This window comes from Phacochoerus africanus, chromosome 11 (genome assembly GCF_016906955.1).
Source record: "Phacochoerus africanus isolate WHEZ1 chromosome 11, ROS_Pafr_v1, whole genome shotgun sequence".
Taxonomy (NCBI): Eukaryota; Metazoa; Chordata; class Mammalia; order Artiodactyla; family Suidae; genus Phacochoerus; species Phacochoerus africanus.
The window spans coordinates 25,711,925-25,738,207 of record NC_062554.1 but is presented as its reverse complement, the minus strand read 5'-3'; the positions used below and the strand labels follow the sequence as shown (position 1 = coordinate 25,738,207).

General features: G+C 44.9%; 1 long non-coding RNA gene across 3 annotated transcripts in view; it reads left to right on the top strand.

Moving 5' to 3' along the window:
• The window catches only part of LOC125111584 (uncharacterized), a 48,090-nt gene that overhangs the window by 11,099 nt on the left and 10,708 nt on the right, over nt 1-26,283 (top strand). Inside the window, exons 3-7 of one of the 3 annotated variants that reach the window (XR_007130898.1) lie at nt 11,041-11,166; nt 11,880-11,967; nt 17,845-17,966; nt 24,556-24,652; nt 24,792-24,899. This is a non-coding gene — a long non-coding RNA (uncharacterized LOC125111584). The remainder of the gene's footprint in view (nt 1-11,040; nt 11,167-11,879; nt 11,968-17,844; nt 17,967-24,555; nt 24,653-24,791; nt 24,900-26,283) is intronic. The other 2 variants (XR_007130897.1, XR_007130900.1) reach the window with 2 other exon arrangements.

Genomic DNA, 26,283 nt, shown 5'->3' with positions numbered 1-26,283 from the left:
GCCATATTCCAGACCCTGGATTAGGTGCTTTTGTATCAGAAGCCATGTTTTCTAAATCTCAGCCTGGAGATTCTTGTAATCTTATCTTCTAGTCACCTAATCCTTATAATATCAAAATATGCTCCCTTGAAAAGACATGAAGAAGCCCTGGATTAGGACTTGGGAGAGAAGAGTGGTAATGAGTCACTTAAGTAGCAGCCTCAACTTGCTGAAGCAAAGTAGATGACCTAGAAAAAGGCCAAAGGAGCAAAAATAATTGACTACAAAACCCTGTATCCCTGAAAACAAAAATAATAACAAAAAACTCTGAAGCAAAATCAAATATGGAGCAAATAAAATAGATGGACGCAGATCAGCAAACTTGAACTCTTATAGGAGGGCTTCATAACTCTGCACTCAGAATCGATTTGCTCTTATACTGGACACAATTTTAACTCTTGAATGAGAGTTTTCTTAGCAAGCTGGAGATTAGAAGCAACCTGCTCCATTAGGGTGCTGGTGGTGGCAGCAGTGATTCCATTAGAAGGAAGAGCTGTTGGAGTTCCCGTCGTGCCTCAGTGGTTAACAAATCCGACTAGAAACCATGAGGTTGCGGGTTCGGTCCCTGCCCTTGCTCAGTGGGGTAAGGATCCGGCGTTGCCGTGAGCTGTGGTGTAAGTTGCAGACGCAGCTCGGATCCCGCATTGCTGTGGCTCTGGTGTAGGCCGGTGGTTACAGCTCTGATTTGACCCCTAGCCTGGGAACCTCCATATGCCGAGGAAGCGGCCCAAGAAATGTCAAAAAGACCAAAAAATAAAATAAAGAAGGAAGAGCTGTCGTCCACCATGCCTAGCAGATGTCTAAACTCAAAGCTGGCTAATCTGGAGCCTCTGGCGTAGAGGATAAGGTGCTTCAATAATCCCCACCTATATTTCTTTTTTTTTTTTGTCTTTTTTAGGGCTGCACCCATGGCATATGCAGGTTCCCAGGATAGGGGTCTAACTGGAGCTGTTGCCACCAGCCTACTCCACAGCCACAGCCATGCCAGCTGCGAGCTGCGTCTGCGACCTACACCACAGCTCACGGCAACCCCAGATCCTTAACACACAGAGCAAGGCCAGGGAGCGAACCCGAAACCTCATGGTTCCTAGTCGGATTCGTTTCCTCTGTGCTGTGACAGGAACGCCTCCCCATGTATATGTTTACAGCACAGAGAAATAGGACTCTGCATCATCAAGCAAAGATTAGTTTATGCCAATGGACTCTTTAAGGTGGGGAAAATATCCAAAATATCAAAATGTTTTGAAGTAGAATTTCTACTCCATTTAAATTTTTTTTCAAATTTTATTGAAATATATAGTTGATTTATAATGTGTAAGTTTCAGATGTACAACCTAGTGGTTTTTTTTTTTTTTTTTGGTCTTTTTGTCTTTTTTTTTTTTGTTGTTGTTGTTGTTGCTATTTCTTGGGCCGCTCCCGCGGCATATGGAGGTTCCCAGGCTAGGGGTTGAATCGGAGCTGTAGCCACCAACCTACGCCAGAGCCACAGCAACGCGGGATCCGAACCGCGTCTGCAACCTACACCACAGCCCACGGCAACGCCAGATCGTTAACCCACTGAGCAAGGGCAGGGACCGACCCCGCAACCTCATGGTTCCTAGTCGGATTCGTTAACCACTGCGTCACGATGGGAACTCCCCTAGTGGTTTTTTTTATACACACGTACATGCTCATATATGTAGACACACATATATATGCATATATTATTTTTAAGATTCTTTACCATTTTAGGTTATTAAAAATATTTAATATAGTTCTCTGGGCTGTAGAGTAGGTTCTTATTGGTATCTCTTTTATACGTAGTAATCTGTTTATTTTAATCCCAACCTCCTAACATATTCCTCCCCCCTTTAAATTTTATTGATAAGGAATATTTCATTTGTGGCAGAGATAAACAGTATTTTTTCTTTTATTTCACTCATTTTTTTCCTCAGTGATTTACTTGCTCAGTATTTTTAGCCATTTGATAAAATTTGATGCAGCCAAAATGTTCCTCTCTAAGACGTTAAGGACATAATGTAGTTTCAGATGGTCTGATTTCCAACTGATCTTAAATCACCTACACAGGTCTAGGAATTCTTGAGCTCCACATACAATTTGGGGAAATGTTTCGCTGGTGAAAGGGACATGAAGAACTTTGGAGTGGCCAGAAGAACCAAACCACACCCGAGGCAGTTCCTTTTGGGAAAAGTTTAATTGTGAGTGAATGAATACATCCTGGCATTAATATAGATCTTGTGCATATAAACAGAGAAAAACCATTGAGGCCACATTATAGATTCAAAAGAATGACAGGGAGAAGGATCAGAAGAGAAACAAAGAAAAGGAAGAAAACATGAAAATAGGAGGATGAGGCCCCTACTCAGAGCAATGCAAATATGTTATCAAACTACTTCTCAGCTCAGGATGAAATAAACTCTTTTTTAAAATGTGTGTGTGTGTGTCTTTTTAGGGCCGCACCTAGGGCATATGGAGGTTCCAAGGCTAGGGGCTGAATCGGAGCTATAGCAACTCGGGATCCGAGCTGTGTCTGCAACCCACACCATGGCTCACGGCAATGCCAGATCCTTAACCCACTGAGTGAGGCCAGGGATCAAACCCGTGTCCTCATGGGTGCTAGTCAGGTTCATTAACCACTGAGCCACAACGGGAACTCCGAAATTAATTCTTAATTGCACCAAAATGATGTGCCAACCCCAGCGGTACAGAAGTTCAGTCTGAGCTATGTCCTAAAGCAAAGTTTGCCTTTGCTTGAAAACACTCTTTCAAAGATGGTTTCCTTTATATATTCAGTTCCATCCAGCTAATTTCTCAGATGTTTTTGAGCCTTACAATATGGTAGGCCTATTGTATGCCATCTCTTAAAACTGTCCTTACCAACTAGTTCCAAAAATGTTTGGAGATACACACATATAGGCCCACATTTTTATTACTTTCAAATAACCTTAATCAAGGGTGACCTTTCCTTGTGATCACTGTCTTTTCTCTTCCTAAACAATTGGAAACCAGAAACGTCAAGTCTTAGATAAACAGCCAAGAGTCATTGTAATAAAACTGATTCAATACAACTGTGAAATTGGCTAATTTGATTTTCTTTGCTTTCATGAGTTGCCTTTGCTGTAACATCACTTAATTTCCACATTTATTGAGCACTTATTGTCTGCCAGGAATGAAAAACCTGTTCTCAGAAAATATTTAGGTATTATTTATTTACATACATACTTATGAATGAATGAATATCTACTACCTATCCATTCTTTTCAGCGCCAGAGTAGGTACTAGTGATAATAGTCCGAGAGTATGTTCTGTAAGTCAGTGTGTTGCCTTCCCCAGAACATCTGCTTTGAAAGTTTCTCAGATTGCAGAATAAAAGACTGAACTGCAGAGGAGGGAAAAACTCTTCCTCCACCCTCTCATGTCTCTGGAGTTTGCAAATTAAACTGACCAATGACAGATTAATAGGAGAAGAGGCATACACATTTTATTTGAGTTAATATTTTAATTTTTACATCCACAGAGAACTTTATAGAAAAGAAATGAAGACCCAAAGAGGCAGTTAGACCTGAGCATTTATATATCATTTTAACAAAGGGCAACAGCTTGTAGAAAAATGCCAAGACAGAGGAAAGGGAGTTTGGCTTTTGGGGGGAAATGAATTGTGGGAAGGTAAATATATGGGGGAAATTAATGGAAGACAAGTGTTTGTGCGGACCCACCTCGGGGCTGACTTTCTGTCTCTAGCGCAGAGGGTTGTTCTCTCCTGGTGTGTGGGACAGAGGAAGGGGAACACTTCACGAAGGAAAATTTTTTATCTGCTTTTAGGCAGGTGGGCTGGGAGGCTCTTTCTGTGTTTTCTGCTTCTCAATTTCCTCAGCTCAAAAATAATCTTTGTGGAGTTCCCGTCGTGGCTCAGTGGTAACAAAACTGACTAGGATCCATGAGGACACAGTTCGATCCCTGGCCCTGCTCAGTAGGTTAGGGATCTGGCGTTGCCTTTAGCTGTGGTGTAGGTCACAGATGCACCTTGGGTCCCGAGTTGCTGTGGCTGTGGTGTAGGCCAGCAGCTGCAGCTCCGATTCCACCCCTAGCCAGGGAACTTCCATATGCTGCAGGTGCACACACCCCCCAAAAAAGGGAAAAAAAATCCTTAGGCCAAAAGGGCATAATCTGGGGTGGCATATTCTGATCCCCTCCAGTACCTTGGTGAAGGATGCTATATTAAAGGGGTGGAGGTATTGGGCCTGGAGACTGAATTGATGGAGACCACATCCCTGTCTGGATGAAGGCGCTGGGAAGGCAGAGGCTTGGGGGGCTTTCTTTCCAGAACAAGTTTCTGGTCATCTGCAGGGCATGCCCTCCGGTTAACCCTTTTGCGATGGTTTCAGCTAAGCGACCTCTACTGGACACCAACAGAACAGCACCAGTAGTCTCTTGGCCACTGAGGCCTGGCCTTCATCCAAGTTTGTGGCAGATGAAACCAGCAGGAGCCAGTCTCCTCAGGGATCCCCCTCTCCCTGCCCTATTGCACCACACCAGCAATCGCCAGTCTTTACCTACAGGTCTAACCTGCCACAGAAAGCCCGAGTCTCGGGAAAGCACACAGGAAAGTTCGCTCTGGTCTGGCATTCAGAACCTTCTCTTCCAGTTTTGACCCAACACACAGGTTTGTCACTCGGACGCAGCGCAGGGAAACTGGTCTGATGAGCAATTTCCAGGCTTCGGTTTGTTTTCTCTCCTATTAGCTGTTCTCCAGGAGTTGAAGGCCCATGGCATGGAGAACAAGAAACTCTGTGGAGCCCAATGAGAAGGAACCACCCGAGTAAAATTCCAGTTCAAAGTAAAGACATCCCGCCTCCCCCAACATAGATGGTCCTGTTTCCATCTATAGAGGGGGCTGCTCTCAGAAGGACGGGCTCTCTGTCTTTGGAACCGTTCAGTCCCAGGGAGGACTCCTGTTCAAGGCACTGGGAAGTCCTGGTTCACAGTAAGAGCAGCGTGGCCTCTGAAATCAAACTGAGTTGGAATCCCAGCAACACCACTCACTTGTGCATTGGCCGAGTCCCTTAATCTTGCAGAAAATGGAGGAAGGGCTGGGGAGAGGGTTAAATCCTAGGACATATGAATAGCACCTCTCCTGATGCCACACTTGGTGGGCATTCAACAAGGGGTGTTCATTCCATGGACACTCACAAAGGCCGCATGTGTCAGACACTATTCCAACTGCTTTGCAAATATTAACCCGTTAATTCTCGTGACAACCCTCTGACGTAGTACTGTTTATTGTATCTGGGTGGAACACTGGATACCATGCTTTGTAAAATTCTTTCCAACCCTGAGATTCTGTGACCAGGATCCTGTGATGTGATGCTAAAATAACAGATCCAGGAGTTCTTGTGGCTTAGTGGTTAATGAATCTGACTAGGAACCATGAGGTTGCAGGTTTGATCCCTGGCCTTGCTCCGTGGGTTAAGGATCTGATGTTGCCGCGAGCTGTGGTGTAAGTTGCAGATGTGGCTAGGATCTGGCGTTGCTGTGGCTGTGGTGTAGGCTGGCGGCTATAGCTCCGATTAGACCCCTAGCCTGGGAACCTCTACATGCCGTGAGTGCAGCCCTAGAGAAAGTAAAAAAAAGACAATAAAATAAAATAAAATAAAATAAAACAACAGATCCAGCCAGGTGGCTCTTGGTGAAACAGAATCCAGGCTGGAAAGACTGTTCGACTATTTTGCCTACCAGCTTTCCTGATCCTAAGGGTCAGGCATTTAGGTGGACGCATCCCTCAAGTGTCATACAGTCCAGAGCACATGAAAATACCTCCTCATCCAGCATTTCCTCCCTTCTAGATACCTCCATTAACAAAACTCCCTAGTATCTTTGTATTTTTGTGTGTGTGTGTGTCTCTTTAGGCCTGTACCCACAGCATATGGAGGTTCCCAGGCTAGGGGTCGAATTGGAGCTGTAGCTGTTGGCCTACACCACAGCCACAGCCACGGGGGATGCGAGGCATGTCTGCAACCTACATCGCAGCTCACCTCAACGCCAGATCCTTGATCCACTGAGCGAGGCCAGGGATTGAACCTGCATCCTCACGGATGCCAGGCAAATTCCTTTCCGCTGAGCCACAAGGGGAACTCCCTTCCCAGTATTTTTGAACATATGCCCTGCCTGCCTGAAAAATATTCTCCTTCCTTCACCCCGCCCTCCTCCCTCTCTGCCTTCCTTTCCTCTTCATAATGAATTGCTACCATGTATTTAATACTTATGCTGCCAAGATCCATGTGAAACCACACACATGTGTGTGCATATATGCACAGACATATGTACAGACACACACACCTCTTTGAGCAGGAGAGTGACAGGAACCAGTTGGGTTTTTGGTAAATTCTTAAATCTAGGTCCCGTCTGATTTCATTCAGGCCCTTGCTTATTTCCATAGCTACTTTAATGTGCCCGGGGTCTATTTCTGTCCCCAAAGATCCCTTCTTCCCTGTCTCTGAGCCCCGGCTCCAGCTAAGTAAATAGCAGAACTGAGGTTTCCCATGACAACACCTTTCTCATTATTTAAACGAAAGAAAAAGTGCTTTATAATGAAATGTGGTCCAAACAAGATTGAGGCAAAAGACAAGGCGATCAAAAGCTGAAAAAATGAATGTGGCATCGAAAGAACAGAATAAGGTTACGAGGGACCGGGTCAGTACAAGCTGGTGATTACACGTTAAGACCGAGGACTTTCTCACATGCTAGCATTTGGCATAAACATATTTTCTGTGAGTAAATGCATGAGTTCTTCTGTTGTTGTTGTTGTTTTTATAGATTTTTTTTTCTTTTAACCACAGAAACACATAGCCTAGAAGGAAGGCGAAGTCAGACTCATTTCTTCATTATTGATGTAATTATTCAACAATCATAAATTCAATGTTTATTTTGGCGAGTTTGGGGGTCCCCTCCTATGGGTGGGGGCGTTTGGAAAACTATAAAAACTCATTGATAAGAGGGTAGAGAAATGGGCTTTGTGAGACGGTTGAAGGTGGCTGTATGGTCAATGAAAAAAATGGAAATTTCTCAGCCAGCGCCTTTAATTATAGGAGAGGTTATTATAAACAATAACGGTCAGTTATTTTTCTCTGCCAGGCAGAAAAAATAAGAAATAGGTTTCAGCTACAGCAAGAAGAGTCGAGAAGCTGTAATGGCATCTCATTACACAAGTACTGAGTCCATGTGACGGGGCCGGGTTAGCAAAGGGCACGGCTATGAGATAAGGACCTTCTCACCCTGCTTTCTGTTGATCTCATTACCCACCACACCCCCACACCCTCCATCTCAGTGGCAGAGAAAGATTGTCAGAGCTGCTACTGCCAACTGCCTGATCAGCATTGCTGGGCAGCCTCTGCTGAGCCTGGATTTGACTCCCAGCTGCACACCCCCCGGGCCTTATATTAAGGGACCTGCCAGGTCCTGTTCCCCAACCCTCTCACCTTTTTGGAGCCCAGTGTTCTCTTCTGTAAAATGAGAAGGTTGGTCTTCATGTTTGTGGTTCTCAAACTTCAGTGTAGATGAAAATCTTTACCATTATTGGATTTTTTTTTTTTTTTTTGAGAGGGTGCTTGTTTAAAATCCAGATTTCTACCTATTTCCCCACATGAATTTGTATTTAGTGACTCTGGAGTGGGGCACAGATTCTGTTTATTGATAAGCGTCTGGTATGAGCGATCCTGGGCTAGGGTATTCGTCCGCTTGGGTTGCCATAAGAAACTACCACAGACGGGGTGGCTTAAACAACAGAAATTTATCTCCCCACAGTTCTGCAGGGTCGAAGTCCAAGATCAAGCAGTTGGCAGGTTTGGTTTCCCCTGCAACCTCTCCCCTTGGCTTGCAGATGGTGCCTTTTTGCTGTGTGTTCACACGGCCGTTTTCCCTGGGGTCTCTGTGTGTCCTCGTCTTGAAAGGACACAAGTCAGAGGGGATAATGATCACATTTTAACTTCGTCACCTCCTTAGCGGTCCTATCTCCAAACCCGGCGACATTCGGAGGTACTAGGTGTAGGGGCTTCAGCATATGAATTTGGTGTTGGGTGGGGGTCAGGGGGACACACAATTAGCCAGTTAATCTGTAAAATTCTATGATAGGTGAAAGCTAGATCAGTACCTCTTTCCAGGCTCAGCTTCCTTTTTGTGTCTTTTGCAGAACTGTTGTGGGACAGCAAAACTCTTATTTTTATTGTCTCTCCTCCAGCCAGGGTTCCAAACCTTACTTTGGGGACAGCTGGCCTTAATCTCCTGGCCCTGATTGCTATAACTACCCTGTCTAATCTGCCTGCCACCTCTCAGCCCCCACTTCCTGCACTGATTTGAGATCTATTCTTGCCTCATTGATTTCTTTCCTTATTTCCTATCTTTCTCCCCTGCTGGATGGTAAATCCCGTAGATCAGCCTACCTATAGGGTACGTTTTGCTCCATCACCACCCATGGTGCCTGCATACAGCTGTCACTCACTAAATATTGATGCTTGAATCAGTGACTGAACAAGGGAGATGACTTGAGATGACCTTAAGGTCCATTTCAACCATAGAGTTTCATCAGCTTTTCCTCTTTTATTCTTTCACTAGGACAGTGTTTAAGAGACATCTCCCCAGCCAGAGGGAATAAAATCTGTGGACTTCTCTCCACAATGATACCAACGTAGAGGCCTGGGGGAGGTGAAAGTGATGCTCACTTATCACCCTACCAACGTTTTAATCATCAATGTCTTAAGAGTGCCCCAAGGAGTTCCCGTTGTAGCTCAGTGGATTTCGAACCCAACTAGCATCCGTGAGGACATGGGTACGATCCCTGGCCTCGCTCAGTGGGTTAAGGATCTGACATTGCCATGAGCTGTGGTGTAGGTTGCAGATTCTCTTGGATCCCAAGTTGCTGTGGCTGTGGTGTAGCCTGGCAGCTCCAGTTCTGATTTGACCCCGAGCCTGGGAGCTTCCATATACCATGGGTGTGGCCCTAAAAAAGCAAAAAAACAAAAAAACAAAACAAAAAAGAGTGCCCTGGACCTAGAGAGTCCCCAGGTTGCACTACCCTGAGACAGGTCAGGGACAGAAGGAGGCAGTTCATCAGCTGGGAACAAATGTCACACACCATCTGTGATGTCTAAAGTCCTGCATGGAGGAGTCTACATGTGAGACAGGCTGTGACCTGGGACCCCTTGCTGCAGTGCTTGCACCTGGACCAATGCCTCCTCAAGCAACAAAATACAAATAAATTATAAAGGACTAAAAATAACTGCGTGCATTTGCAGTTGGAGCAGTTATGAACAATAGGATACCAAAAGGCCACAAACCAAGTGCCATTCCTGAGGTGCCCAGAGCAAAAGCAGAGTACTGCGTGTGGTCCCTGCTGACAGCACCGCCAAGGGGGTGGGCAGACCACCTAAGCTTCCCCTCCCGCCCCACCCGTGGATCTGCCACACCCTCACCTCATGTAAAGAACCAGCTCACCCCCACTCAGGGAGCAAGCAAGATCACCTGCTTGCTTTTTTTTCTCTTGTGCTGCAGCACGAGCCCCCAGGAAAGCCATGTCTGAAATTCTGGCCTCTTATTAATTTCTATTGATTAAAGAGTCCACGGCCTGGGGCAGTAATACACACTCAGGCCCATAACTGGAATCTAGATGTGATCATCCATCTTCTTGCAGGGGACCAAAAGCTCTTTTTTAATAAACTTCAGGGCTGAGACATTGGCTAGGAAAACAATTAAGCTTTTTTTTTTTTCTTTTTGTCTTTTTAGGGCCACACCCACAGCACATGAAGGTTCCCAGGCTAGGGGTCAAATCGGCACTGTAGCTGCTGGCCAATGCCACAGCCAAAACAACATCAGATCCAAACCACGTCTGTGACCTACACCACAGCTCACTGCAATGATGGATCCTTAACCTACTGAGCAAGACCAGGGATCGAGCCCACCTCCTCACAGATACGAGTTGGGTTCGTTACCACTGAGCCATAAGAGAAACTCCCCACTGAGCTTTTTAAGTTGTCATTCCTTAGATTGATGGAATGATGCTGGACTGTGTCAATAAAAGCAACAATATTAACGCAATAAGATTAGTAATAAATTAAAAAATAAAAATAGTAGCTTTAAACAGATAGTCTGCAGCACACTGAAGAGAGATGAATTTTAATGTTGGATTGGGTTGGAGCTTCATAAATGAAAGCTGGATCCTATCTTCAGGCTACAAGAAGGCAATAGTTTTAGATAGTGTTCATGTGTATCTTTCAGGTTGAGTTGATTGCTTTTTCCTTATATTTATTAAATTGGGGAGCGAATATTTGTTTCTGTGTCTGTTTCCTCTACTATGCCAGCAGTTCCTGGAGAGTAATAATCACATCTTATTTATTTCCGCATCTCCTGCACCTGCTACATGGCCTCAAAAATGGAATGAATGACTAACAAGGAGATTTGCATGTCATTGACTAGTAGATATTGCCAAAATGTTTTATGGCAGGTCAGACTGAGACTCATTAATTACTGCCCTGATCATTCTTATGCATACCCCTCTCAATCATTTTATTTGTAGAATTTTAAAAAACTGGATTTCATTGACGGCTCAGATTTCTTAGAATGCCATGAAGGTTTGGAGGAGGAAAGAAGCCAGAAGAAGGATGGCTGCAAGGCCTACCTCTGGGATTGCAAAGTGATTTTCGAATTATCCCAAGTCAGACATAATCAAAAAAGTAAAGACATTGGAGGGGAGTCTAATACCTGTAACATTAAGTATTTTTAAAAATCATATTGGGTTTCAAATTATACGCAGTGTTGCACCACTTGATAGTGTACATTGTGGTAAATTGACTCTAATTATTTATATCAATAGTCCCATTCACTGAGAAATCAGTTTATAATAAAGAGTTATTTAGCTTCTAAGCTCCTGAGGCCAGAGCCAAGCACCTGCTAGAGAGGCAGTCCTGGGGGATCATTATTAATTATCTGTCCAATTATTCCTCTCTCTCCTAGGAACAGTGACAGTACACGCTCCACATCTAACGAGGGCAGGAAGGATGCATCCTTGCTCATCCTGCTACTTCAGTGTCCTTCTAACAGAGAGATTCTCCTGGGTGGGCACCAAGGACCACTCAGCAGGTAACAGGTCCTTAAGAAGCCTTCAGATCTGCACAGGGATTTGTGCCAGTGGGGGACACCGACTGAAGTTTTCTGCAGCTCCTACCCCCTGTCCCTGCCCTTTCTCCTTCTCCTCATCTCTCCTCATTCTCAGGAAAACGTTCCCTCAGCATGGCCACCCTCTTGAGCTAATCTGTCTCATTGTGCTCCCAACCAAACTGGTTTTCTTCGAAACAGCTTGGGGAGATGGTAAAAGAGCCATGAAGTCTCCCTACACTGAACAAGGCTTTCAAAAAATTATGGTAAAATACATATAAAATATATCACTTTAACTTTTTAAATGTCCAATTTAATGGCACTGAGTATGTCCACGATGTTAGGCAAACATCACCACTACCCAGGTGCAGAGGATTTTCATCACCCCGGAAGGAAACCCCATCACCATTAAGTAGCCAGTCCCCATCCCTGCTTCCCCTCAACCCCTGGCAAGCGCTAACCTGCTTGTTCTCACTATGGGTTTGCCTATTCTGAATATTTCATATTCCATCTCTGGCCTTTTGTGACTACCTGCCTTCACTGGGTTAGGCTCATCCACTTGGTAGCATGAATTAACACTTCATTCTTTTTTTATGACTGAATAGTATTCCATTGTGGGGATATGATATGTTTTGTTCATTAGCTGATGAACATTGGGTTTCCATCAACCAAACTTTTCTTTCTCTCTTTCTTTCTAGAAAAGAGAAGAGTAATTTATAGGGACTGAAAGCAAATCAGTGATCTGGGTTAGCAGGGTAGGAGAGTTGTTTACTGACTGTGGAGGAGGTAAGAGAACTCTTTGGATGATGGAAATATTTCTTTTTTTTTCTTTTTTTTTTGTCTTTTGAGGCCGCACCCGTGGCATGTGGAGGTTCCCAGTCTAAGTGTCGTATTGGAGCTACAGCAGCTGGTCTACACCACAGCCGCAGCAACATGAGATCTGAGCCGTGTCTGCGACCTACACCACAGCTCACAGCAATGCCAGATCCTTAACCCACTGAGTGAGGCCAGGGATCGAACCTGCATTCTCGTGGATGCTAGTCAGATTCGTTTCCACTGAGCCATGATGGGGAGTCCAGGATGATGGAAATATTTCATGTCTTGGTTACATAGGTGTATACATTTGTCAAAATGTATCAAAAGTGTATGCTTACAATGGACACATTTTCATTTTATGTGAAGCATATCTTTATAAAGTTAATTTAACCTGCCCACTGGAATTTTTTTTAAAAAAAGTTCAACCTCTTCCTTCTTTTCCTTTTTGTCTCCTCCTACAACTACTCAATTGTTCGATTCTCCAGACTCCAGACATTTCTCGCAAATGAGTCTCTTCTCTCTGTTGCCCAGTCTTGGTTCAGGTCTTCGGGGGTCTCTTCCCTGCACGGAGGCAAGAGCCTCTTGTCTTCCCCACTCCACTTCCCCACAACTCCGGCCAGTGTTTTCCTTCCCACCAATCCTAGTCATATCCAGTCACTTCCAGTGGCTACACTTTGTCCATAGGCTGAGACCCATATGCATACTTTCCTTCCTCCCACGAAGATTTATTGGCAAGAGACAGGCATTCAGCACCCCCTGCAGAGCCATGGTGTCAAGGCTCATCTTCAGGCACTTGGAACTTTCACAGCTCCGTGTCCTTATACATCCTCTGCTTGTCACCTGTTGCACCCTCCCCTCTCTTCTAGTTTGTTTGTATTTCTTAGCAATATCCTCCTCCGTGAAGATTTCCCCCCACCTACCGAGGCATAGACGGGTGTCTCAAAACCTTTTACAGAACCCTAACATAGCATCACCTGGTTATCATTTCAGTGTTGTGAAGGGTAGACTGTATGATTGGATGTGACAGACTGCCATGGGTATACCTGTGCCTCTAACAGCTAACATGATGGTGTTTAATAAGTGTGTATTGAATCATAAGAACCAGATGGATACACTGGTTTTTACTGATGGTGATGTTAGCAATATAAATTCTCCTGTTAGAATTAATTTTTTCTTCTCCTATCCTTCCAGAATCTTTTGTCAATGCCTCTCTTTTATTACTTACTATTTTCCCACTTGGTTACGGACTTTTAAAAAGTTTTGAAATACTTTAAGCACCTAGAAAAGTATATAGCAAATAATAAAATAAAGTCTCCAGTACCCATTCTTGTAAAATCTTAGCATTTTGCTCTGTTTGCTTCAGATGTTTTAAAAAACTAAATATAACTTTTATAGATAGAGTTGAAGGCTTCTAGGACCCCTTCCCAACACCTTTCTCTTTCCTCCCCCTCAAAGGCACTCACTCTCTTAAATTTGGTGTTTACCATTTATTTGCATAATTTTATACCATGTACATATGAATTCACAAACAGTGGATGGTGTTTTTACATATTTTATAACTTTATACAAATAATATAATACTGTACATATTATTTTGCAGATTTTTTGTTTAGTTTCAACATTTTATATATACATATATATATGTATACACATTTTATTTGGGTGTAGTTGATTTACAATGTTGTATTAGCTTCAGGTTTACAGCAAAGTGAGTCAGTTACACAAATACATATACATATATCTGGTCTTTTTCCCACACAAGTTATTATAGAGCACTGAGTAGACCTCCCTGTGCTAGATGGTAAGTCCTAGTTAGTGATCTATTTTCTCTATAGTAGCATGTATGTATTAACCCCATTCTCCAAGTTTATTCTTCTCTCCCCCACAATTTCCCCTTTGGTAATCCTAAATTTGATTTCAAAATCTGTGAGTTTGTTTCTGTTTTATAAATAAGTCCTTTTGTATGTTTTTTTTTTTAGATTCCACATGTAAGTGATATCATATGATATTTGTCTTTCTCTAATTTCACTTAGTATGATAATCTCTAGGTCCATACATCAACATATTTTGATATATCCATGTAGATACATGCAACTCTGACTTAAATAAGTGAGATAAAAATACATGCTCCTTAAATGTCCAACTAGATATAATCCAACTCTGTATAAGCAGAGAACATGTTATATTGTGCAGTCAGGATTCTCATAACTTTTCTGCTTTAACACATGACATTGCATCATTGGTCTGCTTTCTATTAGTCACTGTACTGGAGACATGCCACAGTACAGTGCAGACATCTTGAAAAGACATTACACTAAGAATCAGGACTGGAAAACATCTTTCATAAGCTATAGAGATGGACTAAATCTACAAATTTTAAACTGAACAAGGACAAATGGAAAGTCCTGCTCCTCTTCTTGAATCCTAGCCTTGCCACCACCACCCACCCTGACCTACAAGCTGGAAACCTGGGAGGGATGCTCAGCTCTCCCTCATGTCCTTCCCTCTCACCTATCTGACCATCATCTTACTGAATCACTCAGCAGCCTTTAGTATTTGGAACCAGTCTTCCTACATGAAACACTATCTTCTGTTGGTTTTATGTGGTGTCTGCTTTCCTAAATTTCCTCCTGCCTCTAAGAATGCCAAAGGGACAACCTGATTTTGTGGAGCCTGAAGCAGTTTCAATTTGGGGGGCCTTCTTTAAAAGAATACAAAATTAGGAATAAAAAGGCCTTGGATGAGGCCCACAGAAGGGAGAGAATTATTTCCCAGCAAATCCAGCTCAGGCCTTTTTATACTCATCTACTTCTTCTAAGCCACATGGTAGAATTCCTGAAGATACACCCAAGCCCTTTTCTCTTCTAATGCTACGTACTCTCCTGGCATGGAGGATTTCATTCATATCTTCCATGACTATCTGGTGACTCCCAAGTTTATGTCTCTAGCTGTGACCTCTCTGCCTCTAGTCCCATGTTCCCACAGTCATCCTGACTAGGTTAAGGACACTGAAAATTTCCTGTGGCTGAGACTGAATTGTGAGCACCCCTCTCACCATCTGGTCCTCTTGATAGGGCCCCCATTTCACTAAATGGCACTAGCATCTTCCCAGTTCCAAAAGCCAGATGCCTCAGCACCATCCTTAACACCTCCTTGTGCCTCAGGCTTCTATCCAGCCATCTTCAGTCTGGTCACATTTGCCTGAAGTATCTCTTTTCACCTCTCCATCTTCATGACCACCTCCCCTGGCCAAGGTACTCTCAAGTCATGGCTGGACCACTACAATAGTGTCTTCCTATGTGCTAGCTGACAATCTCCCCAGACCTTTGCTACACACCTGCTAGGGTATCTTTCCAAAAAGCCTATCTGATCAGATAGGAATCTGATCTTAGAAAGCTTTGAAGGCATCTGTTCCTCTTAGGATAAGGACCAAATCCTGAACCAGGCCTTGAAGGTCCTGAAGGTCCTGCCTGGTCTGGCCCGGCCCAGCTCTCAGCTCCCCTCTCACCGAGCTGCCTCTGCTGTCCAGTCTCCCATTTCTTCCTGAATCCTATCCTTTTTCTGGTAATCTCTTTCTCACCCTCCTCGCTCCTACTTCTTCAATCTAGGTCAGGTTTCCTGATTATTTCCCCTTAAAGAACATTATTTCCCTCCCGAGTCTATGGCTCCCTGTTCTGTGTGACGCATCCCCTACTGTGATTGATTCGATTGACTTAATGTCTGGCTTTCAATTAGACTCTAAGCTTCCTGCAGGCTTGGACCATGCATATCTATGCATCAGGCCCTTGCTCATAGCAAGACCTTCAATAAATATTTGTTCAAGAGTGGATAGACTACTGGGAAATGGATGAAATAAAATAGATCTAAAGGATGATGCAAGCCTAGCTTCTAAGGCTGGGGTCAGAGAATCTTTAATTGGATCAAACGAGATTCAAGGACACTGTAAGTTGTGGAGGCATGTGCCCTGTTAGGCCAGAAAACATATCCCTCCCCAAAGGGCAGGACTTGGCCATCCACAACACCCCATGTCTGAAGCCAGCTGGCTGCTCACACTTATGAAAACACGGTGAAACATTAACCCTCAAAGGCCAAGTCCAAGGGCATGACTTTGCTGTCAGGGCTTTCTGCCTGCCTGCCTGCAGCTTTAATAGCCTGTTCTCCAAGTATGTGCTGACGTCAGTGGGACTTCCTTGGGCTCAGTGCGTCTGACTCAGCCTCCACAGTGCAATTTGGAAAGAAGGATTTGGCCTGAAGACATTTCACCTGCTACCTCTTTGAGGCTTAAAGTGAAATTTAGCTTTTAGACTTTTTTGCCCTCTTGCAGCTTAACCTTCAGTGGCTGTTTGTAGTTCCTATTTCACTATTTACAAACTGTTAAGTAAAAATCTGAATGTGGAGTTGGGGCTGCAGGAGGGGAGCTGAATCAAGTTCTTTTTAGTCTTTTGCCAAAGTTCCACACTGGCACAGTTAAAGGTACAAGAAGAGATGTTTTGTCACGTTAGGATATAACAGAGGCTGTAGGATTCAAAGTGTTTGATGCCTTTTTTATGATTTTTTTTTTATTTGTCTTTTGTTCTTATAGGTCCACACCCGTGGCATATGGAGGTTCCCAGGCTAGGGGTCTAATTGGAGCTGTTGCTGCTGGCCTATGCCAGAGCCACAGCCATGCCAGATCTGAGCCACATCTGCAACCTACACCACAGCTCATGGCAACACCAGATCCTTAAACCACTGAGCGAGGCCAGGGATCAAACCTGCAACCTCATGGTTCCTAGTCTGATTCACTAACCACTGAGCCATGACAGGAACTCTGATGCCTTTTTTTTTTTTTTTGGTCTTTTTGCCATTTCTGGGCTGCTCCTGTGGCATATGGAGGTTCCCAGGCTAGGGGTCCAATTGGAGCTGTAGCTGCCAGCCTATGCCAGAGCCACAGCCATGCCAGATCCGAGCCGCGTCTGCCACCTACACCACAGCTCACGGCAACACCGGATCGTTAACCCACTGAGCATGGGCAGGGATCGAACCCGCAACCTCGTGGTTCCTAGTCAGATTCGTTAACCACTGTGCCACGATGGGAACTCCTGATGCCTTTTTTATGATTAAAATTTTTTTTCAACATTCAGAATAAAATGTGTTAGCCTATAGGGTCCCAGAACCTCCTCATCAAATGACTAATCAGGGCATCATATTATAATACAGGAAATTTGCTCTTAATGAAAAAGATATCCTGTCAACTGTTCATAAAAAGCAGTCACATGAAACCCTACATTTCCTATGTGGTTCTTTTAAAATACAATATAGATGGAGTTCCCATTGTGGCTCAGTGGGTTAAGGACCTGACATTGTCTCCGTGAGGATGCAGGTTCAACCCCTGGTCTCACTCAGTGGGTTATGGATCCAGCATTGCCTGGAGCTGTGGTGTGGGTTGCAGATGCGGTTCGGATCTAGTGTTGCCGCGGCTGTGGCCTAGGACCCAGCTGCAGCTCCAATTCGACCCCTGGCCTGGGAACTTCCATATGCTGCAGGTGCAGCCATAAAAAGAAAAAAAAACATACAATATAACAAGATACTACAGTATTGTCATATGTTTTCAAAGGCCTTAAGATAGAGTTCTCCTTCATTGGTGCTCTCAAAGTACCTTGGACCCACTTCCGTATGGTGCTTATCAGGGTGTTGTGATAAGTTGTTTGAATGTCTCTTTGTTGAGATTGTGAGCCCCCTGAGGCCTGAGTACATTTTTTAGCTGTTTGTGGCGGGCTTCAGGGTGTCTGGCGCGTGATAGGTACAAAGAGAACAGGAATCAGAATCAGAGAATTCTATGCTTCAGTCTTGCTCTCTTATTTTCAGACTCTAGGACCTTGGCAAATTCCTGGATCACCCAAGTTCCAGTATTCTATAAAATAAGGAATCACACCTCTTCACAGGGCATCTAAGAGGAAGAAATGAGATGTGTGTCCTACATGCAGTAGGTACTCAATATTTTATTTTACTTTATTTCTTTTTACTTTTACTTTTTTGTCGTTTTAGGGCCATACCCATGGCATATGGAAGCTCCCAGGCTATGGGTCGAATTGGAGCTACAGTTCCTGGCCTACGCCATACATAGTCACAGCTACAGCAATGCAGGATCTGAGCTACATCTGTGACCTACACCACAGCTCACGGCAATGCCGGAGCCTTAACCCACTGAGCAAGGCCAGGGATCAAACCTGTGTTCTCATGGATCCTAGTTGGGTTCATTACTGCTGAGCCATGATGGGAACTCCAGGAGGTACTCAATTAGGTACTCATTAAGGACTTAAAAGCTAGGATGTTAGGCTGTGCCTTTTGCTAGCTGTGTGACCTTGGGCAGGCCATAATGTCTCTGAGCCTTATCGTCTCCTTTGCAAAGTGGGAATAATAATATCTACCCATCAGAACTGTGGTGAGGAACAGATTTTAGACTATTGGATTTAATGGATCAAAAACCATCTAGTGAGTAATACAGCATTGCCAATCTTTTGTTTTTTCCAAGTGGGAATATTCTGAAAAATAAACTATCATCTACTCTCACCATAAAAGGAAGGGTATTTTAATACCAAAATATAAGAAGGGTTTGTTTTTGTGTGTGTGTCTTTTTTTTTTTTAGGGCTGGCTGTACCCATGGCATACAGAAGTTCCCAGGCTAGGGGTCTGTCTGATCAGAGCTACAGCTGCCAGCCTACACCACAGCCACATTTACGCCAGATCCAAGCCACATCTGTGACCTACACCACAGCTCACGGCAACACTGGATCCTTAACCCACTGATCGGGGCCAGAATCAAACCCTCAACCTCATGGTTCCTAGTCAGATTCATTTCCGCTGCATCACAACATGAACTCCTAAGAAGGTTTAATTTCTTTAAATGAACATATCTTTAAAGAAAAATATTTTCCAATGTCTTTTTTTTTTTTTTTTGACTGGTGACAACTTTAGTCTTGCACTAGCACTGGTCCTTGTCCAGCCTTTGGAAACCATTAAATATGAAGATTAAATGAAATGATATGTGTAAGTAGCTGAGCACAGAGCCTGGCACGCAGAAAACACTAAATAAATATTAACTGCTCCTATTTAATATTATTTTATCATCATCATACATTAAAGTACTTTTTTTTTTTTTTGGTATTTTTAGGGCTGTACCTGCAGCATATGGAGGTCCCCAGGCTAGGGGTTGAATTGGAGCTGTAACCGCTGGCCTATACCACAGCCACAGCAACACAGGATCCGAGCCACATCTGCAATCTACAGCTCATGGCAATGCCGGATCCTTAACCCACTGAGTGAGGCCAGGGGTCAAACCTGCATCCTCATGGATGCTAGTCAGATTCATTTCCACTGAGCCATGATGGGAACTCTTTTTTTTTTTTTTTTGTCTTTTTGCCATTTCTTGGGCTGCTCCCACGGCATATGGAGGTTCCCAGGCTAGGGGTCGAATCGGAGCTATAGCCACCGGCCTACGCCAGAGCCACAGCAACGCGGGATGCGAGCCACATCTGCGACCTACACCACAGCTCATGGCAACGCCGGATCCTTACCCCACTAAGCAAGGGCAGGGATCGAACCCGCAACCTCATGGTTCCTAGTCGGATTCGTTAACCACTGCGCCACGACGGGAACTCTTTTTTTTTTTTTTTTTTTTTTTAAAGTACTTAACTTTTCCATTAAAAAATCTGATAAGTGAATGAACTAAATGCCTGTTATGTTTGTAAGGAGTGGAGCTAAAGAAGGAAAAGGGGTAATGACATGAATGATTGACCAGAGGCTTTGGGAATAAGAATGTTATTGGTGGAGTTCCCTTGTAGCTCAGCAGAAACGAATCTGACCAGTGTCCATGAGGATGCAGGTTTGATGCCTGGCCTTGCTCAGTGGGTTAAGGATCCAGTGTTGGCATGAGCTGTGGTGTAGGTCACAGACGTGGCTTGGATCCTGAGGTGCTGTGGCTGGGGTGTAGGCCAGCTGCTGTAGCTCTGATTCGACCCCTAGGCTGGGAACCTCCATATGCTGCAGGTGCAGCCCTAGAAAGCAAAACAATACAAAAAGAATATTAGTGGCAACCATTCAATGAGTGTTTCCTACGTTTCAGGTGCTCTCTGAAGTCTTTTACACATATGATCTCATTTGTGCTTCATAAAAGCCCCATTTTTACAGATAAGGCATCGGAGAGTTTATGGAACTTGCTCCAGGTCACCTGTTAGTAAACGATGAGGCTGAGATTCCAACTCAGACTCTGTCATCATGACCTTCTGCCTCCGTACACCAAACGGAAGATATTGGATAAATTCCAATTTAAGTGACATATTCCACAAATAGAGAAAAGGAATAAAAGATGATTGAGGGGAAGAGCAGCAGGCTGAATTGAACTTGACTTTGAGCGCAAAGACAAGCATTGGAAGATGGGCACTTCACCCCATAATCATGTCCAGTTTATGCGATAGTGTCATGATCTAGAAATGTGTCAGTAGCATTTGCAGTGTGGTTGAAGAATTTCATGTGTCAGGGGCTTCACACACCACCTTTATGGAGAAGCTGGACTAACCCAACTGGATTTTTGGAAGTACAACCTTCCTTTGATACTATGGTTGGAAGGGGTTGGGGTGAGACTGAGAGAGGCAGGCTGGACTGGCTGTGAGCCTTGTTGAAGCTTTTGAAAAGCTTGGTATTGCCAAGGCAACAAGGGAATGTGCTGGGAGGGCACCACGTTCCAGCTGCAGGAGGAGTGAGGTGGGCAGCGGTGGCCTCCTTGTCACTAATCACCTGTGTAGGACCCCAGGCGAGTGAATCAGTCTCCCTGAGAAGCAGCCACTGCTTCATTGCGCTGCACCAGCTCCATGGAGGGGGCCAAAAGCCAGCTCTGGCAATGGGCCCAGGCAGGATTTAATGAAACAAGAGGTCACATTTTCCCAGAGCCTCTCTGCCAACACGTGGCCAGCGCCCAGCTAAAATTGGCACTCGTGGTCACCCAAACCACCCTCCAGCCAGAAGCAGAGTGAGTGGCTTCTTGGAGGTGGTTCAGGCGCAGCCATGCCCTGGATCCTTGCCAAGCTGCCACTCCACAGCAGGGACCCAGGGAGGACTCAGCCAAGGTCCCTGTGTCTTGGAGGGGGCTGCCAATGCCAGTTGCTCTTTTGAAGACAGGAGACCTCTGGGCGGGTTGCTGTCAAGCCTCCAGGATTCACGGGATGCCAAACCATACATGCATTCCGTCATCTCATTATTTATCTTGTTTATTATTAACCCAAACAAACACTTCAGCCTTGACATCAGTGCTACTCAGCACAAAAAATCATACCCTCTTTGGGGTTTAAATAGATAGCATTTTCTGTGTTCCAGGCACTGATCTAAGCACTTTATGTGGATTATCTACTTCTCATAGCCACCCTTCACAGAAAGTGGCAGGAAAGCTCAGAGAGGTGGAGTAACTCTCCAAGGGGCACACAGCCAGTGTGCTCAGAACCCAGGTTACCCCCGAAGTCTGAGCACCTCACTCCCATGAGGGTTTTGCAGATAATTAACATTTAGGTATTTGCATCTCTATTTTCTTCCCAAATGGATTACAAGCTCCTTGAGGGATTGGACTGTATCATACTAAGGTGCTTCTATAATGTCTCCGTCATCTCGGATTGCTGTAACAAACACCACGGGATGAGTGGTGGAAACAACAGGCATTGGCATTGCCATTGTGGTTCAGTGGCTTAAGAACCCGACATAGTCTCCATGAGGCTGGGGCTTCAATCCCTGGCCTCACTCAGTGAGTTAAGGATCCGGCGTTGCCATGAGGTGTGGCGTAGGGCACAGCTGCAGCTTGGATCCAGTGTTGCTGTGGCCTGCATAGCATCGGAGCTACAGCTGCAGAGACCGCCAGCTCTAGCTCTCATTTGACCCCTAGCCTGGGAACTTCCATATGCTACAGATGGGGCCCAAACAGGCATTTATTTCTCAGGCTGGAAGTTGGAGACCAGGGTGCCAGCCTGGCTGAGTCCTTGTTGGCCCTCTTCCGTGGGTTGTATTCTCCCCTGGCCTTCCTTGGTGGGTGCCTGCAGGCTGTTCCCCCTTCTTCTAAGGGCACAGATCCCGTCCACGGAGAGTGAGACATAGTCACGACCTCGCTCTCTCTCAAGGGCTCTACCTCCTAATACTACCACGTTAGGGGTCAGGATTTCCACATACAAATCAGGAAGGGGACCCAGGCAGTCAGTCCATAACACATGGTGTTCGTCAGTGCACTTGGGAAACATTTATTGAGGACCTACTATGTGGTAGGAACTGTGCTAAGCGTTTGCCAAAACAAAGACCAAAAAAAATCATCAGCTCTGTCCTTTGGAAGCTAATGGTCTTATGAAGGTAATACCCAGGGAAGTGAGTGAGCTGTTACAAAATACCTGGCACAGCAGATCTGAGCAGTTATTTATAGACCATTGACATATTTTCGTTTAGATGCCATGACCAAGAGTATTATTCTCAGATCAAATAGATCAAGTATTTATATTGGTCCAATGGTGGGTGTCGCATAATCAGAAGTATATTTCCAGTTCCTGACACAGAATTCCAAAATCCTTTGGAATTTCCTGAGTGATAGGAAATACATTTTTTTTTTTTTTTTTTTTTGGCTTCACCTGCAGCATATGGAAGTTCTTGGGCCAGGGATCAAATCTGAGCTGGAGCTGCAGCCTATGCCACAGCTGCAGCAATACTGGATTCTTAACCCCCTGTAAACCAGCAAAGCCACAGACAAGCCGGCTCATTAACCCACTGGGCTACAGCAGGGACTGCATTGCTGAGTGATGGGGATGCAGGGAATGTTTTCTGTTCTCATGAGGTACCTTCAGTGGGTCTCCAGATAGCTTCAGGATGGGGCATGTTGCCAGAAAGACTACATCTTGATTAGAAGCCTGGCACTTTTAGCCTCATTCCCAACCTCCAGGAGGGGAGAAGGGCTAGCAATTGACTTAATAACCCATCATGTCTATACAATGAGACCTCCAGGAAAAAAAAAAAAAAGAGACCCTTAAACAACAGGGTTTAGAGAGCTTCTGGTTCAGTGACACATGGAGGTACTGGGAGGGTGGCATGCCCAGAAACCTTCATGCACTGCCCTCTGCTTCCTGGCCCTCTGCATCTCTTCCATTTGGCTGTTCCTGAGCTCCAGCGATTATCATGGATCAATAATAGTAAGTGAAGTGTCTTCCTGAGTTCCGTGAGCCATTCCAGCAAATTATCAAACCTGAAGAGGGGGTGGTGAGAACTCCCAACTTATAGCCAGTCAGTCAGAACTACAGGTGCCTTGGGACTTGTGACTGGCATCTGAAGTGAGGCCGGTCTGGTGGAACTGTGCCCTTTAACTTGTGGGATCTGATGCGAACACTGGGTTATTAGTGTCAGAAGTGAAATGAGCTGCGGGCCACCCAGCTGGTGCCTGGAGAATCAGAACTGGTCTTTGGTGTTGCAAAAACCCCAGCAGCATTCTCGAGAAAGCAGCATTGTCCATCATTAAACATGAACGTCAGAAGATACAAGCATTTCTGTCAAAAGTGGGTAGTCACCTCAAAAGTACATACAATTTCATTGTTTTATGAGTTGTATTAAGATCAACCTAAGAGATGGGAGTTCAGATATTTTACGTTGTTAAGATCCAGATTCTTATAAACACCCCCTCACTCACCACCCACCCTGCTTCCACTCTTGTCCCACGCTAATATCTCCCCACCGAGCAGCCAGGGATCTTTTTATTTATTTCTTTACTTATTTTAGGGTCACACTCATGGCATATGGAGGTTCCCAGGCTAGGAGATGAATCGGAGTTGTAACTGCCAGCCTACACTACAGCCACAGCAGCACTGGATCTGAGCCGCACCTGTGACCCACACCACAGCCCACAGCAACGTCGGATCCTTAACCCAATGAGGAAGGCCAGGGATTGAACCTGTATCCTCGTGGATCCTAGTGAGATTCGTTAACTCCCGGGCCACGACAGGAACTCCAGGGTATCTTTTTAAAACAATAAATCAGATCATGTCACTTACCTGCAAATGTGCATCCGTGACTCGCAGTTATTTTTAGGTTAAAACCCAGATTTCCTACCCTGGGCTGCAGTGACCTGCATGATCTGTCTAACTCTGCAAACGCAAAGGATGCTGATGAGGATTGAGAGCGTTTAGTGAGCATCCACTAAACACTCCACACGCTTTCTCTCATTGATTGTTAAAACAGCCCCAGCTCTCCGGCTCTCAACTTTTCACAGAAGCCACGCTCTGCTTTTTTTCTGTTTCAAATACCCACCGAGCCCTTTCCCACATCCAGACCTTGGCCTTCGCTGTCCCCTTGGCCCAGGATGTGCTCTTGTTCCCGTTTTCATGGCTGGTTGTGGAGAAGTCCGTGCAAAGGACACCTCTTCCGAGAAGCCGACCTTGCCTTAATCTAAGCTGCTCCCTCCAGTTGTGGAATCCTTTCCTGCTGATGCATTCTTGCTGATGAGGTGTTACCAGAGCCTCTCATGGTCAGGTTTCTTTCTTTTCTGTGTTTATCTGATTCCCCACCCAGAAGATTTTGTAAGCTCTGGATAGCGGTCTCCTCACCGGTCTTGTCCCCTGCTCTGTCACCAGTACCCAGCATGTGCAAGGAACAGAGGAAGTGCTCAGTACGTATTTGGTGAATGATTTCTTCAGACTATTAAGGAAAATGTACTAAAAAGCCGTATATTTCTTTGTAAGTACTGACCACCTAACCCTGTGTCAATATTTGTAAATTAACAAGCCTTGTTTTATTATGGTCACTAGATGGGTGTGCATTTGTGACCATATGAAAAGCAGGCCAGATGAACCTTGGGGAAATATCGCTAAATGTTGCAGAGGTGACTGGATGATCAGATGAGTATTGCCACACAGGTAAGAGCAGAGAACTTTTGGGGGAAAGGGCGACAGCTGTCTGGGGCTGTCACAAAGGCAGTGGTGCATGCTTTTTGGATGGGGAGTGGTTTGGGGTGGGCTGGGTCTTGGGGTAGGAGGGGTGAGGATGGAGAGGTGGAGAGGGGCAGGAGGTGAGGTTGAAGGTAAAATCACAAACAATGGGAAAAAAAAAAAAAAAAAAAGGAGTTCCTAGCCTGACTCAGCAGAAACGAATCTGACTAGTATTCTTAAAGACACAGGTTTGATCCCTGGCCTCGCTCAGTGGGTTACAGTAGGTTGGGGAACTAGTGTTGCCATGAGCTGTGGTGTAGGTCGAAGACATGGCTAGGATCCTGCATTGCTGTGACTGGCAGCTGTAGCTTCGATTTGACCCCTAGCCTGGGACCCTCCATATGCCTCAGGTGGGGCCCTAAAAAGATTAAAAAAAAAAAAATTATGGGAAACGTGCTGAATGCCATGCTAAACAGGACAGGGTTTGAGCTGGAAGCTGTGGTTGGCCATGAACGTGGGAGAGAGCTTAGGAAATCAGTGATGAAATTAATGCCACACACAGAGGGGACACGGATTGTTGAAAGCAGAGCCTGCAGGCAAGATAGGAGACCCTGCTTCTCTCACCACGGTGCAGTAGGAATGAAGAGGATGCTGGGCGTTGAGTTAATGCTCAACATGTTTGCTCAGTAAATAGCAGATGTTCAAAATATGCACATTGAAATATCCAGCACCTCACAGGAAGTGGCTGAAGGAAGTCTGGGTGGTGCAAAAGGGAAGTATATGCTTCCTTAACCCCAGTGGGGTTGTTGATGTACAGACAAGCATTGCGGGTCCTTGAATGAAGGACTGGAGACACAATTTGTAGGTAAGGCACAGGAGTAAGAACTAGAAGGGCCTGTACCTTTCTCCCTCATTCTCACCTGTGCAGTCCTGCCCTTTCCCCAGGACTTTCTTCATATTCCCCAGGCCAGGCGCTTGCCTCCCTCTAGAGTTTTGCCCTTACGGATTTTTCCCCCCATCTCTGCTGGATGAGACTCTGTTCACATTTCTTGGCCAAGACACATAGTCATGTCTGATTCCTTCCTTAACTTCATTCAAGTAAAATCAATTGCTCTGCTCTATGCTCCTGTGTTATCTGCATTGATGTCTATTATATGAATATATGCACTGGGGCAAAATCTGTGCTGCGTAACAGAGCAGACTTTTTTTTTTTAATTGAAGTTTAGTTGATTTACAGTATTGTGTTAGTTTCAGATATATAGTATAGTGATTCAGTATGTATATATATATATTTTTTGGGCTGTGCCCATGGCATGCAGAATTTTCTGGGGCCAGGGATTGAATCCGAGCCACAGTAGTGGCAATGAGGAAT